The sequence below is a fragment of the Urtica dioica genome, unplaced genomic scaffold, assembly GCF_054948205.1.
Source record: "Urtica dioica subsp. dioica isolate 48M unplaced genomic scaffold, U.dioica_male_clone48M_v1_H2 Urtica_dioica_male_H2_contig_19, whole genome shotgun sequence".
In the NCBI taxonomy this organism is placed as follows: Eukaryota; Viridiplantae; Streptophyta; class Magnoliopsida; order Rosales; family Urticaceae; genus Urtica; species Urtica dioica.
This window is the reverse complement of record NW_028297221.1, coordinates 173,515-190,000: the sequence shown is the minus strand read 5'-3', so window position 1 is coordinate 190,000 and position 16,486 is coordinate 173,515.

Genomic DNA, 16,486 nt, shown 5'->3' with positions numbered 1-16,486 from the left:
TTATATGACCAAGCATATATCACATATATTGTTTTATCAGCAAAAATTTTCCATTTCTTAGAAAAATTTTTAACAACTGAATTAAAGAAATCTAAATTTTGTAAAGATGAATAAACAGGCTTATAGAAAAAAGAAGCTATCAAGATTCCACAAGAAGCTATACTGAATGAAAAAGTTATATTTGTTAGAAACTCATACCAATCCCAACTTAGTAATAGTTTTTTATTTTGATGTAAAAGACTTATAGCCGGAATTAACATTTTAGATAATATATCCAACGGTATCCCTTTTTGAGTGAATTGAGTGAAGAAAGGAATTCCTATTACTCCTATGAACAAAGTAAATAAACCTAATACAAGCATAGGAAATAACATAGTATTGTCTGACTCATGGGGATCCAAAAAACTTTTCTTAGTCCCGAAATCGGGAATAGTATAGAAAGACACTGTCATACTGCTTGCATTACTATTAAGTGTATTTTTTTTTTTAGAAAAAAAATATTTTTATCATTTTTCTTTGTTAATAAAGGTAATAAGGAAAAATTGGTTTTAATTTTCTCTTGTCCCTCTCTACCCCATAAGGATGTTGAATAAACCGAGCTTTTTTTTTTGACACTATAAGTTTGAAAATAAAAATTTAAATGGCCCTCAAACGTAAGTAAATATATACGAAACATATAAAACGCAGTTAATCCCGCGGTAGAACAAGCAATTATTGCAAAAAACGGTGAATACAACCAAGTATCATTAAGAATTTCATCTTTGGACCAAAAACAGCCAAGAGGCGGAATACCACAAAGAGAAAGTGTCCCCACTAAAAATAATGTTCTTGTAATCGGTACCTGTTTTTTTAAACCTCCCATAAGACCCAAATTCTGGCTTTTATCTGGAGAATAACCAACAATAGTTTCCATTGAATGAATAATGGATCCGGAGCCTAAAAACAATAATGCTTTGGAATAAGCATGAGTGATCAAATGAAACAAAGCCGCTTGATAAGAACCCATACCGAGAGCCAACATCATATAGCCCAATTGAGACATTGTGGAATAAGCTAAACCCCTCTTAATATCTTTTTGAGCAAAACCTAAAGTGGCCCCTAAAAGTAATGTTATTATACCTATCAACGCTATTAGATTCATTATGTAAGGTAAAACTATTAAAAGCGGTAGAAGGCGGGCGACAAGAAAAATACCAGCTGCTACCATAGTAGCAGCATGTATAAGAGCTGAAATAGGGGTAGGCCCCTCCATGGCATCGGGTAACCATACATGAAGGGGAATTTGAGCAGATTTCGCAATCGCACCCGCAAATAATAGAAAGGCGCACAAAGTAGAAAAGAAAAGATTAACTTCATTCTTATAAACCACTTTTTTGAATATTTCAAATAAATCTCGAAATTCTAAACTGCCCGTTATCCAATAAAAGCCCAAAATTGCTAATAATAAACAAAAATCTCCAACGCGATTAGTCACAAATGCTTTTTGACAAGCATTCGCTGCAATAGGCCGGGTGAACCAAAACCCTATTAATAGATAAGAACACAGTCCAACGAATTCCCAAAAAAAATAAATTTGTATCATATTACAACTAGTAACTAATCCTAACATTGACGTATTGAAAAGATTCATATAAGCAAAAAACCTCAAATATCCCTGATCATGAGACATATAATAATCACTATAAATAAGAACTAGAATTCCGACAGTAGTTATTAATATTAACATAATAGAAGCAAGTGGGTCAATTAAAGAACCAAATTCTAACGAAAAGTCATTATTGATAGTCCAAGACCATATAGATAGATAGATAGTAGGTTTATTCACTTGTTGAATAGCCAGATAAGTTGAAAAAATCATAACTATACTTAAGAATAAAATACTTGTAAAAACCCACATACGGCGAAGAGCTTTTGTTGCCATGGGGAAAAGTAAAAGTCCAGCTCCCATTAATATAGGAACTGGAAGGGGAATAAAAGGTATAATCCATGAATATTGATATGTATATTGCATAAAAAAATTTTTTATATCTTAATCTAATTGTTTATGATTTACCGGCTCTTATTTTTTTTTAATGAAAGGGTTCGGTTAATAAAAAAAAAATAGAGAATTTAATAGTCCTAATTATTTGTACGTATTATTACACTAATTTATATATCTATTATCTATAGCACAAGGATAAAAAATTACACCAAAAAAATAAAGAAGTGTTTGACCTGAATTAGAAAAAACTCTAATTTTTATCAAAAACGTTATTTTTTGTTGGCTTATTGAGAATCATTAACCAATAGATTTTTGGAAGGTAATTTTTTGTGTAAGAAAGTAAGAAAAGACATCTTTTTTTTGAGTAAAGGCTGGGATCTTCAAACCATAATATCCAATCCTAACACTTGGCGCTCCCTCCCTAAAATTAAAAGGAGGAATTAACAACATAGCTTTTATAAACTTTATAGATTAAGTACAGGTCTTTTATACATTTTCAAATTTAATGTACTCTTTGTGGGGCCCCGGCCTATTAAATTTGAAATCAATAAGGTATGGGGGTTTAAGCTTTTGATGAGTTTATCACCCATATAAATAGAAGTAGGACAACAAATATAAATTTTAGAGAGATATAAAGAAGGGTGCGCAGTCTTTTTTTTACTATATTGGGATATACAGGCTAGAAAATAAATAGATAACCAGATAAGAAAAAGTAAAAAACAATTGGTTTTTTTGAACAATAGATAATAGATGTCTTTGACATTCAACTATACCAATAAAAAAGGGATTTTTAATGGCAGTTCCGAAAAAACGGACTTCGATCTCAAAAAAACGTATTCGTAAAAATTTTTGGAAAAATAAAGGATATTGGGCAGCATTCAAAGCTTTTTCATTAGGTAAATCTCTTTCTACAAGGAATTTCAAAAGTTTTTTTTATGCAACAAAAAAATAATAAAAGATTCTAAAAACCTGAGTTGCTTTGATTCGAAAAGGAGTAAGTCTATTTTGTTTTTAATTAATTATAAGTTATTTATAAATTTTATTAGTTTCATAGAACTAATAAGAAAAATCCATATTTTATAATGTTTTGACCCGATCAATAACAATGATTAATTAGGTTTGGTTTTCTAATTAAAAAATTCTTGTTTCTTTGAATTTGAAATAAGGACTAAACAGAAGATTTAACCTTTTTTTGAATATGTTTTATCGTTTTTATGATGGGGAAAATAAGAATCCCCATCGATATTAAAAAAAGGAAAGACTTTTCCTTTTTTTAAGTGATTATAGGACGAATACGCTAATTTTAGATGCTATGTTTGCACTCAAAGATCAATCAATAAACATATATTGCATTGAATTGACTACATCGCTCTCGACAATTGAATAAAAAGGGGGTTATTATGATTTCGAACAAGCCGCTATGGTGAAATCGGTAGACACGCTGCTCTTAGGAAGCAGTGCTAAAGCATCTCGGTTCGAGTCCGAGTGGCGGCATGTCATCTTCTAAATAAGTCCTATACTAACTTCAACTACCGAATTCAATTCAATTATCCTATAATTGAAATTGAATTGAAATCCCCTCTTTATTTTTATTTTAAATTTGTTATGATATTTTCAACTTTAGAGCATATATTTACACATATTTCCTTTTCAGTCGTTTCAATTGTAATTACAATGCATTTGCTAACCTTATTAGTAGATGAAATCTTAAGACTATCTGATTCGTCAGAAAAGGGGATGATAACTACTTTTTCCTGTCTAACGGGATTATTAGTGACTCGTTGGATTTATTTGGAACATTTACCATTAAGTAATTTATATGAATCATTAATTTTTCTTTCATGGAGTTTCTCCAGTATTCATATGGTTCCATATTTCAAAAAATCAAAAACTTTTTTTAATTTAAACGCAATAACCGCGCCAAGTGCCATTTTTACCCAAGGTTTTGCTACTTCAGGCCTTTTAACTGAAATGAGCCAATCCGAAATATTAGTACCCGCTCTTCAATCCTATTGGTTAATAATGCACGTAAGTATGATGGTATTGGGCTATGCAGCTCTTTTATGCGGATCCTTATTATCAATAGCTCTTCTAGTTATTACATTTAAAAATTTAATAGTAAGTTTTAGTAAAAGCGAAAATTTTGTAAACTATCCAATTTCGCCGGGCAAAATTCAATACATAATAGATAAAAAGAGCCGGTTAAACCGTTTACTAAAAACTTATTTTATTTTTTCTAGGAATTATTACAGGTTTTACTTGATTGAACAATTTGATTTTTGGAGTTATCGTATTATTAGTCTAGGGTTTCTTTTTTTAACGATAGGTATTCTTTCGGGAGCTGTATGGGCTAATGAAGCATGGGGGGCGTATTGGAATTGGGATCCAAAGGAGACTTGGGCTTTTATTACTTGGACCATATTTGCAATTTATTTACATATTCGAATAACTAAAAGTTTTAAAACTGAAAATTCTGCAATTGTCGCCGCAATGGGCTTTCTTATAATTTGGATATGCTATTTTGGGGTCAATTTATTAGGAATAGGATTACATAATTATGGTTCATTTACATCTAATTAAATTGAAGAAAGTACTTAAAAAATACAAAATAAACATACGAAAGTTTAAGTGTATACAAAAAAATCTCATGTAATCAAGCGAGAACCCTTACTTTTTTTTTATTTCTTTTACTTAATTCAAAAGATTCTAGCTTGATTACATACATAGTTATAAAAAAAACTCCTATTTATTTTACTCAAACTTCAGAGAAGAAAAAATAATTATTTTTCATTCTGCAACAAAGAATTTTTAAAATCATAATATTTTTCTTATTTTTTAATTTACTAATGAAAATTATGGATAAAAAAAATTAGATAGAAGAACTTCTACTTTATCAACTGAAAATTATGGATAAAAAAAATTAGATAGAAGAACTTCTACTTTATCAACTGATAGTGAGAAAACGAAATCCGGATAAATACCAATGGATAGTACAGGTAAAAGAATAGAGATCGAAAGAAACAATTCTCGGGGCCCAGAATCAACAAAATAAGAGTTTGGGGCATTAAAAAGCTTGTATCCATAAAAAATCTGACGTAACATAGATAATGAATAAATAGGAGTTAATATTATTCCAATTGCCATTACAAAAGTAATAAGGATTTTGGACATTAAAAGATATTTTTGGCTAGTAAGTATTCCAAAAAATACTATCAATTCTGCAACAAAACCGCTCATTCCCGGTAATGCAAGGGAGGCCATTGATAAGATACTGAAAGTCATAAATATTTTTGGAATTTTGATTGCCATTCCGCCCATTTCATCAAGATAAACGAGACGTATTCGATCATAACTCGTTCCTGCCAAGAAAAAAAGCGCGGCGCCAATAAATCCATGCGAAATTATTTGTAAAATGGCCCCGTTGAGTCCGGTATCGCTTATCGAAGCAAGTCCTATAATTATGAAACCCATGTGAGATACAGAGGAATAAGCTATTCTTTTTTTAAATTCCATTGACCGGGAGATGTTGAAGCTGCATAGATTATTTGAATTGTGCCGACTAGCATCAACCAAGGAGAAAATAGAGAATGGGCGCGGGGCAATAATTCCATATTTATCCGAACTAATCCATATGCGCCCATTTTTAATAAGATTCCAGCTAGCAGCATACAAGTACTGTAATGTGCCTCTCCATGAGTGTCTGGTAACCAAGTATGTAAGGGTATAATCGGCAATTTAACAGCAAAAGCAATAAAAAATCCAATATAGAAGAGGATTTCTAGTTCTACAGGATACGAGTGATTCGCTGATGTTTCAAAATTTAATGTTGGTTCATTCGAACCAGCTAAACAAATACCTAGAATTGCCATTAATAAAAAGGCGGAACTTCCCGCAGTGTACAAAATAAATTTTGTTGCTGAATATAAACGTTTCTTTCCTCCCCACACGGATATAAGTAGATAAACTGGGATTAATTCTAATTCCCACATGATAAAAAAAAGTAAAATGTCTTGCGAAGAAAATGGTCCAATTTGACCGCTATACATTGCTAACAGAAGAAAATGAAATAATCGGGACTCGCGAGTAACCGGCCAAGCCGCTAAAGTAGCTAAAGTAGTTATAAATCCCGTTAGCAAAACGGGTCCTATAGAAATTCCATCTATTCCCAATCTCCAGGAAAAATCAAAAAAAGGGATCCATTTATAATCCTCTCTCAGTTGGATTAACGGCTCGTTCAAGTGGAAATGATACCCGAATGTATAAGTTGTTAGAAGGAGTTCTATTATACATATAGAAATAGTATACCACCTAATTAACTTATTTCCTCTATGAGGAAAAAATAAAATTAAGGAACCCGCAAATATTGGAAAAACTACAATTATTGTTAACCAAGGAAAATCATTCGTAGTAAAAATAAGATACACTTGGACCCAAAAATCGCGTGCTCAAAAAAATATATTTTTTGAGCACGCGATTTTTTCGGTAAAGGTAAAAAATAAAATGTAGTCGTATTGAAATCGGGAACGTATCAATAAGCTAGACCCATACTTCGAGTTGTTTCATGCCACAAATAAACGCGAACACTCAAGAAATCCGTTGGACAGGCGGATTCACATCTTTTACAACCTACACAATCCTCTGTTCTTGGAGCAGAAGCAATTTGCTTAGCTTTACACCCGTCCCAAGGTATCATTTCTAATACATCTGTGGGGCAAGCTCGGACACATTGAGTACATCCTATACACGTATCATAAATTTTTACGGAATGTGACATTAGATCTATAATTTTTTTAATAAGAAATTTTCGATCTAGTAAACTTGTAAATAAATCATATATTTAGATACTAGATGAATCAATGATTTAAATTTCTCAGAATTTTTCTAATCAATCTACTTGTGGTTATGGATAAACTCTTGGAAAAGGACCAGGATACTTTGATTTCTTATATTTTCGCAAACATGCAGAATGTAGAATACACGCTAATTCAAATTTTTGAATCGTTAATACTATTTATTTAACAAATTTGATTGATTCATACGAATTGATTTTCTATTACGATAAATTGACGATACAATAGCGGGTCCAATAGCGGCTTCAGCGGCTGCAACCACTATAACAAAAATGGAGAAAATATTGCCTTTTAATTGGCGGCTATCAAAAAAATCAGAAAATGTTACTAAATTTATATTAACCGCATTAAGTATGAGTTCAAGACACATAAGAGCTCTAACCATATTTCGGCTTGTGATCAATCCATAGATGCCGATAGAAAATAAGTAGGCACTCAAAACAAGTACATGTTCCAGCATCATTGAACAACTCCTTATTAATTTAAATTCATTTGAATATAACATGAATAACAAGACAACCCCAAAAATTTACGATAATATAAAAAAAGTATGTAACAAAAAAATATATTAGAAATAAGTAAATTAAAATTTGCCTTGGATTGTTGTTAATAAAATTATTATCATTGGCGTGCTACACAAATTGCACCTATCAAACTGGCTAAAAGAATTATTGAAATGAATTCAAAGGGAAGAAAAAACTCTGTTGATAAATGAATTCCAATTTGTTGACTATTACTTATTAAATCATGTTCTATAATCTGGTTTGATCTTGTAGTCCAAATAATCCCGTACCATGAGGTATCTGTAATAGTAGTCATTAGTAAACCAAACATACTTGTACAAACCAGCAAAGTACCCCCATTCCCTACCGTATAAAGATTAAAATCTTTGAAATATTCTGAACCGTTTAGAAACATTACAGCAAAAATGATTAAAACATTTATAGCTCCGACATAAATAAGGAGTTGTGCAGCAGCTACAAAAAATGAATTTGATAGAATATATAATAGGGATATAGAAACCAGAACAAATCCCAACGAAAAGGCGGAATAAATTGGGTTGATAAGTAATACTACTCCTATACCGCCTAAGATAAGACCTAATCCCAGAAAGACTAAAAGAAAATCATGTATGGGTCCATGCAAATCCATTATATGTAGTATACGAGATAAAAAAAGAATTTCATGACCTTATTGAGACCAGACCGGAAAAAATGGTTGATTTTTTCATTCATAATAAAATTATATTTGCATTAAATCCTAATCCTAGGGGGTATGAATTAAAGTGGGTACAGTTTTTGTTCAAATTTCCCGTTTTTTATGAATTGAACAGCTCGAATACGAAATAAGCCATAAAATGTCAGAAATATTAATTTTTAATCCAAATTAAGACGCGATTCTTATCAACTCTTACCGACGAATAACCAGTTAGTATTTGTAGTTATTGAGACCAAACAAAGCGTAAAAAAAAGAATTTCTTTAAATTCTTTAAACTAAAACTCAACCTTAGTAATTCCTAAATTTTCCTTAATCTAGGATTTCCCTATTTTTTATTTGAGTGGAATTCAAAATAGTTCGAATTGTATAATCGAAAATTACTACTATTGGTAAACGACCCAACGCTATTTGATTATAATTCAATTCGTGACGATCGTAAGTAGAAAGTTCATATTCCGCAGTCATTGCTAAACAGTTTGTTGGACAATACTCAACACAGTTACCACAAAATATACAGATTCCAAAATCAATACTGTAATTACGTAATCGTTTCTTACGAATATTAGTTTCCAATTTCCAATCAACGACGGGTAGATCTATAGGACATACACGAACACATACTTCACAAGCAATACATTTATCAAATTCAAAATGGATTCGACCGCGGAACCGATCCGCGGTGATTACTTTTTCATAAGGATATTGAATAGTTATGGGTAAACGATTTACGTGGGATAAGGTAATCATGAAACTTTGACCAATATACCTTGCAGCTCGTACTGTTTGTTGCCCATAATTTATGAACCCAGTTACCATAGGGAACATATTGTAAATATATAGATTATTCTTTTTTTATTTCTCTTGTTCGATCCAATTTGTGAATATAAGATATCATAGCCTTTGTAGAGTGAAAATAGTTTAGAGTGAAAATAGTTGAAAAGAAGTTGTTAATAATAGATTACCCAGAGAAATAGGTAAAAGAAATTTCCATCCAAGATTCAACAGCTGGTCCATTCTTATCCTAGGTAAAGTCCACCTTGTTGTGATAGGAATGAATAAGAACAAATAAGTTTTAGCTAATGTAATAAAGATCTCAATTGTTAATTCAAAAACACCGTATAGTTTATTTATTTCAAAAAACTCAGAAAGAAATATGTGCGGAATAGAGATAGTCCAGCCTCCTAAATAAAGAACTGTTACAAATAATGAAGAAACTAATAGGTTTAAATAAGAAGCAACATAAAATAAACCAAATTTGATACCGGAATATTCGGTTTGATAACCTGCTACTAATTCTTCTTCTGCTTCTGGTAAATCAAAAGGTAATCTTTCACATTCTGCTAGGGAAGAAATTAAAAAAATAATAAAACCAATAGGTTGACGCCACAAATTCCATCCCCAAAAACCATATTTTGATTGGGCCTCAACTATATCAACTGTACTTAAACTATTAGATAATCATAGTCGATGATACCATCACAGTTTACATCGCTATTCCAGAACCGTACATGAGATTTTCACTGCATACGGCTCCTGGAGGACCTTAAATAAATTTAAAGATCGAGTTAGTTTTCTTTTGTTTTGATATCTTTTTAAGATGCGGAAAGTAAAACAATTTTGTACGATCTCGAATTAGACCACTTGAATTCTGTTTGTTATGCTTTAAAAATTTGGGATATTTTTAAATTAATTTACCTTAAAATGCTTCTGAATTCATCTCGTCCTTTGATAATTTAAAAAATCTTTCGAAATTTCATTTGTTGAGTAATAACTTAATTCTTCTATCAAATACTCGTTATAAAGATATCCAAAACCCCCCTTTTTACAAACGAAAAAATTATACATTAATTAATAAATTCTGATATGAATTCTATCTATAGAACTATGAATCTAGAACGAATAAAAGTATAAAAAAAGAATAAAAAGCAAGTTTTTGTACTGTAATTGTATTTATTCTTTCTCTTTTTTTTGCCGTTTCTATGTCTTCTTTCTGTTTCTGCGAAAAGTTAATTTACAAAATCAAAATAAAGGATTATTTCGTTTTCAATAGTCATTGATTTAATCGACGAAGAGAAGCATACTCTGGATCGGAATTATAGGGAATGCTGCTTAATCATTTCTACTAACTTAAAGCCCCAAATAATATTCATTGTACATTATGCGGAAATATTCTTATTTTTTTACATAATCCCTATTACAAATCCTTTGTGTATCTTGGTGTTTCTACTCATCCACTCGTTTTTGTTCAATAATGCTTTACGTTAAAGTAATTAATGTATGATAATCCATAGAAACGATAGTGAAAACTCACTATAGTGTATCTTTTTAGCCCGCTTCAAGTCAGGATGACGAGTTAGTTATCCAATCTTGGGGCAAAGTCTTTCGTTTGCTTATGTTTATTTCTATGCGTCTCTCTAACATTTATTTTATACATCAGAAATGAGACTTAATTTTTTGACAGCTAGTTTAAGCTGTTTTCTTTCACTCATATAACTCTTGGGTTTAGTTCATTCATCGGAATATTGAATAAAAAATGAAGATATTTAGTCAACTTGTTTCGTCTTTCTACTATACGAAAGTAAGAACTAGACAATTTTTTTGACTTAACGAATCGCACGTAGAGATATTGATAACACACATAAAGTTAAAGGTATTTCATAACTAATCGATTGAGCAACAGCTCGTAGACCACCTAAAAAAGAATATTTATTATTTGACCCATATCCTGACATAAGAAGTCCAATAGGAGCAATACTTGAAATGGCAATCCATAAAAAAACACCGATATTGAGATCCGATAAAACAAAGCGAGAACTAAAAGGAACTACCAAATAGCTTACTAAACTGGATATAACCACTATGGAAGGGCCGATACTGAATAAACGAGTATCCCCTCTAGACGGAAAAAGGCTTTCTTTGAAAAGAAGTTTTGCCCCATCAGCTAAAGCTTGCAAAACTCCTAAAGGCCCGGCGTATTCTGGTCCAATACGTTGTTGCAGCCCTGCGGATATTTCTCTTTCTAACCATACAATTACTAGTATACCCATTGTTATTCCCAATACAGGAGTAAAAACAGGAAAAAGTATCCAGAGAATTCCATAAGCCTGTTTTAAAAATTCCAATCTAGAAAAAGAATTGATATCTTGTACTTCTATTCTATCAATTATCATGTTAACGATCAACTTCTCCCATAATAATATCTATGCTACCTAGTATTGTCATAATATCAGCCAATTTCATTCTTTTAACTAACTGAGGAAGAATTTGCAAATTAATAAAACCTGGTGGTCGAATTTTACACCTCCAAGGAAACCCACTCTGATCCCCTATCAAAAAAATTCCCAATTCTCCCTTTGGAGCTTCAACTCTCACATAGAGTTCTTGTTTCGGCAATTCAAATGTAGGCGAAGGTTTTTTACTAATAAATCGATAGTCAAAGTCATTCCATTCCGGATTCCTTTCTATATCAAAGTATCGGATTTCTAAATTCTCATATGGACCCCCCGGAATTCCTTCTAGAGCCTGTTGAATAATTTTTATGGATTCTGTCATTTCCCCAATGCGGACTAGATATCTAGATAAAGAATCTCCTTCTTTTTGCCACTGTACTTCCCAATCAAATTCGTCGTAACACTCATAATGATCAACTTTACGGAGATCCCATTGTATTCCAGAAGCTCGCAGCATTGGTCCTGATAAACCCCAATTTATTACCTCCTCCCGTCCAATAATGCCTACCCCTTCCACTCGTTCTAAAAAAATGGGATTTCGTGTAATCAGTTTTTGATATTCTGTAACTCCTGTTAAAAAATACTCGCAAAAATCTAAACATTTATCTATCCAACCATAAGGTAAATCGGCCGCAACTCCTCCAATACGAAAAAAATTATGCATCATTCTCATACCAGTGGCAGCTTCAAATAAATCATATACTAATTCTCTTTCTCTAAAAATATAGAAAAAAGGAGTCTGCGCTCCAATATCTGCCATAAAAGGACCAAGCCATAACAAATGCGAAGCGATACGACTCAGCTCCAACATAATTGTTCGGATATAGCTGGCTCTTTTAGGTACTTGGATATTTCCGAACAACTCTGGTCCGTTTATGGTTATAGCTTCTGTGAACATAGTAGCTAAATAATCCCAACGCGTAACATAAGGCAAATATTGTATAATTGTTCGGTTTTCCGCAATTTTTTCCATTCCTCGGTGTAAATATCCTAATATTGGTTCACAATCAATAACATCTTCACCATCAAGAGTAACGATGAGTCGAAGAACACCATGCATTGATGGGTGGTGGGGTCCCATATTTACTATCATGGGGTTTTTTCTTGTAGCAGGTATATTCATAGGGTTTTACGGGATTCTTTTTTTCATGAATTATTGAAAGTTATAATAAGTTTATTAAAATTCAAGATCTACTAAATCAAATAATTTAAAAAGATCCTTCAAACTCAAATTAACGCGTTTTTGATTCGCGAATATTTAACTGATTAATTAATTGTTTATAACGTATTCTATTTTTCTTTGACAAATAAGACAGCATCCTTTGGCGTTTTCCCAAAATTTTCCGGAGGCCCCTCTGAGATAAAAAATCCTTTCTGTGCAATTCCAAATGTGAAGAAAGTTTTCGTATCCTATTAGTGAGCCCTAGTATTTGAAATGCAGCAGAACCCGTTTTCTCGTCTTTTTTTTCGTGCGAAATAACTGAGATAAATGACTTTTTTACCATAAAATTAAATCGTACCCCCACAGTCCTTTAATTACAAAAATATATATATATTTTTTTTTTCAATAAAAAAAGTGCTTTTTTTATTTGGTATACACACTAAAATAATCTTAATTTTGTTAAAAATGACTGATTGGAAAATGGTATTCTAATAGGTAGACAAAAAGAAAGTTGTCTACACTCACAAAAGAGAAATTTTATACTAAAAAAAAAATAAAGCATATTTTTTCATCATTTTATGTCATTTAATTTGTATCATTAATTAGAATGAAATGTAAAACAAAGTTATGTGCGCATATCTTTGTATTCATATAAAAATAAAGCACGGGAAATAAAAGCAATCTATATTTTTTCAGTACGCACATCAATTCATTTTTCAAATTGTGGATACATATGTATCCTTAGGAGACCGAAACGGCTGCTATTATTAGTATCAAACCAATAACGGTTCATACAAGCAAAATCTTCTAATCGATAATTAGGCCAAATAAAAAATTTGAATTTAATCTGTGTATTTGTCTCTCTTTTTCTTTTATTCAAAGCTAGACTCTTTACTCGATTTTCAGTCCAAAACAGCGCATTTATAGGCGGAACTTTTTGATTTATCGAATCAAAACAAATTAGAATTCTGAATTCTCTACGACGTCTAGGGGATAAAATACTTTCAGGAACAAGTAACTTAAAATAAGTATTGTCTCGCTTTTCTACCATCTTTTGGGGTTTTCGAATTAAGTCATCATAATTTTTCTTATCAACATGGACTTTTTTTCGGGACCTTTGATTAATAGCGTGGTTGCTATTATAAACCACCGAAATACCGATAGTTTGTTGCATAATAAAGTGTCCCGCCCTTTTTAGACACAGACGAAGGGGTTCAATAAGTAATATTCTTTTTTTAAGTAATTTTGAAAGAATTAAATTTTTATGAATCTTTAAAATATCCAGACTAATTTCCCCCTTTTGAATAGAGGCTATAGCAATTTCTCTTGGGTTTAGTAGTCTAAGCAGGAGACAATATACGTTAATATTATTTATTATTTTTTGATTTAAAAAATTATTCCATCTCAATTGAAAAAGCAAATATCTTTTTAGTACGAAATCCAATTTAGCGCCCATATTATTCTTATATTCTCTTTTTTTTTTCTCTTTTTTTAGCTTTGATATCATATAATTTTTTTCAATATATTTTTCATAGTTTACTAGAGTTGATTCAAAATTTGGCTGGACTATGCATTCTTTTTCCCTTTGATTTTTTTTTTTTAATGAAAAAATGGATAAAAAAATATCCATTTTTTTCTTTACAGTAGTATTTTTACTAACATTTGCATTAAAATTTAAAAGGAGCAACTTGATTGGGATTGGTTTAATTTTATACGAAAAAGAGAGTACCAAAAATTCTGGAAAAAACCAAAAAGGTAAATTAAATATGGAACAATTTAGTATTTCTTCATTCATTCTCATCCAATCAAAAAGTTTTTTATTATTATTGTAGGGGACGCTCCCTTGATTTTGATAACCCGTGGGAAAAGAACTAAATTTATTTTCAATTTTATAAATTTTTTTAGTTTTATAATTATTAGTTCTAATCTTAGTATATTTATTACTGTCAGTATCAGTATCCATATTTTTGCAGACCTGAGTCTCTATGTTCTTTATAAAACAAAAATTGAGAAATATCCAATGAAAAATTTTTCTATTCCTGTTTTTCTTTATATGGATAATATTATCTTCGGCTTTATAATTTTGGACCAAAATACCTACTAGAATATTAAAAGATTGGCGTTTACTTTCAGCATAATTATAAAAATTATATTGGTTATTATTTACTTGTAAAGATAATAAAGAAATCGAGGAATTCCTTTTATCTTCATACTTAATAAAATTATATGAAAAAAGATTGTATTTATCTTGTTTTTTATTGTATTTATCTTGTTTTTTAAAGTTAATTAATTTATTGTTTTTTTTTATAGAGTGGTGGTTAACTTTATTTAGATTCTCTTGTGATATGAATTGAGATAAATCCTCTTGATAATAATCTTTTAACCTATTTTTACATTGATATATCGGTCGAAAATTGCGGAGGTTCTTATGGTTTGATTCAGAATGTAATATTTCATATGTTCTAATAAAATAATTCCGTATTTCTTTTTTAAGAAAAAGAGAGTTTCCGTTAGATTGAAATACAAATCTTAATCTTACCTGATATAAATTAAAAAACTTCAAAAAAGCATTTTGTGATAATTTGTAAAATACATATGCTTGTGACAAAGAAGATAAGTCATAAAAAGACTGCAACCTCTTATTACTAATATTAGAGAGGGCCTTTGTTATAGTATAAATAAATAGAGTTATTCTTTTGTTTGTTTTATCAAATTTTTCTTGATTTGTCTCATTATTGTAAATATAGTTAGTATAGCAAATATATTTAGTAATTTTTTTTTGTTGTTTCAAAAAAAAAAGGTGTACAATTTCTTTATAAATATTTTTTATATATATAAGGATATTTCTATGTATCCTTTCAAGTAAAAAGTTTATAAAATAAGTTGTTTTACTAATTAGTCGAACATTTCGTTTTTTTAAAAGTTTAAAAAAAGTTTTTGGTGATTCGAGTCTTTTATCATAATTCTTTTTGTTCAAACTGTTATTTATATGTAGGCTTCGAAATTCTTTTTTATTGTCGTTTGAAACTTTTTGTATTTCATTTATGATTGTGCTTGTTCTAGGAACAAGCCCTTGTATTTTTTGTTTTGTCAACGCGCAAATTGTGGAATTCGTAGATTGAATATTAATGTCGGATTCCTCAATTATCTCATTATTTCGTATAAAGTTTTGTTCATTTTTGTTTTCACTCGATTTGTATATTTCTTTCAATCTAAATAATGTAATTTTTTTTATTTTTGGTAGTCTTTTTTTTTTTTTATTTATAAAAAATAGGATTCGTTCTTTTAAAATTTGTATAATTCTAAAAAAGCTCTTTTTACATTTTTTTTTTAGTTCTTTAAAAATAGGTTCAAAAAAGGAAAGTTGTTTTCGTGGAGAACCAAAAGGAAGTTCAGTTTCCATTCCCCAAACTGTTAAAAAAAAAAATCCGTTTTTTTTTCTTTATTTTTCAGTGGATAGGTTTCTCGTTCTAGTAGCTTAGATTTGTTCCAAATTTTAAGATGAAAAGGAAATAGGATCTTTATTTGAAGACCTTCTGTTAACCAGTTTTTAGGAAATTCTTTTTCTGATAATGGAACAGCGCTATAAGTGCATTTAACATGCATTTCTTTACGCCACTCCATAAAATCCTCGGACCATTCAGGAAATTTAAAGAATAAAATACGAGTAATATTTTTAACTATTATCAATGATGGTAATATTATATATTTTCTCAGAATTGACTGGCTTAGTAACACAAGACTCCTTATTATTTGAGCAATTACATAGCTATCCCAGGCTTCGGCTATTTTTATACGTGTTTTTTCTGTTCTTTTTCTTTTTTCTTCTTTTCTTTTGTTAGCTGCTTTTTTTTTAGTACTCTCGTTTTCTTTTTTCTCTGTACAATCTATAATTTTGAATTCTTTATTTTTCCATATAAAAGTTTTTATTTTTTCTTTTATTGGTTCATAAATATTAAAAGAAAGCTCTTTTTCCATTCGATCCAAAAAAGTGGGGGAATTCGTATTAGCTTCAAATGATTTACAAATAATTGTTTTACGTCTT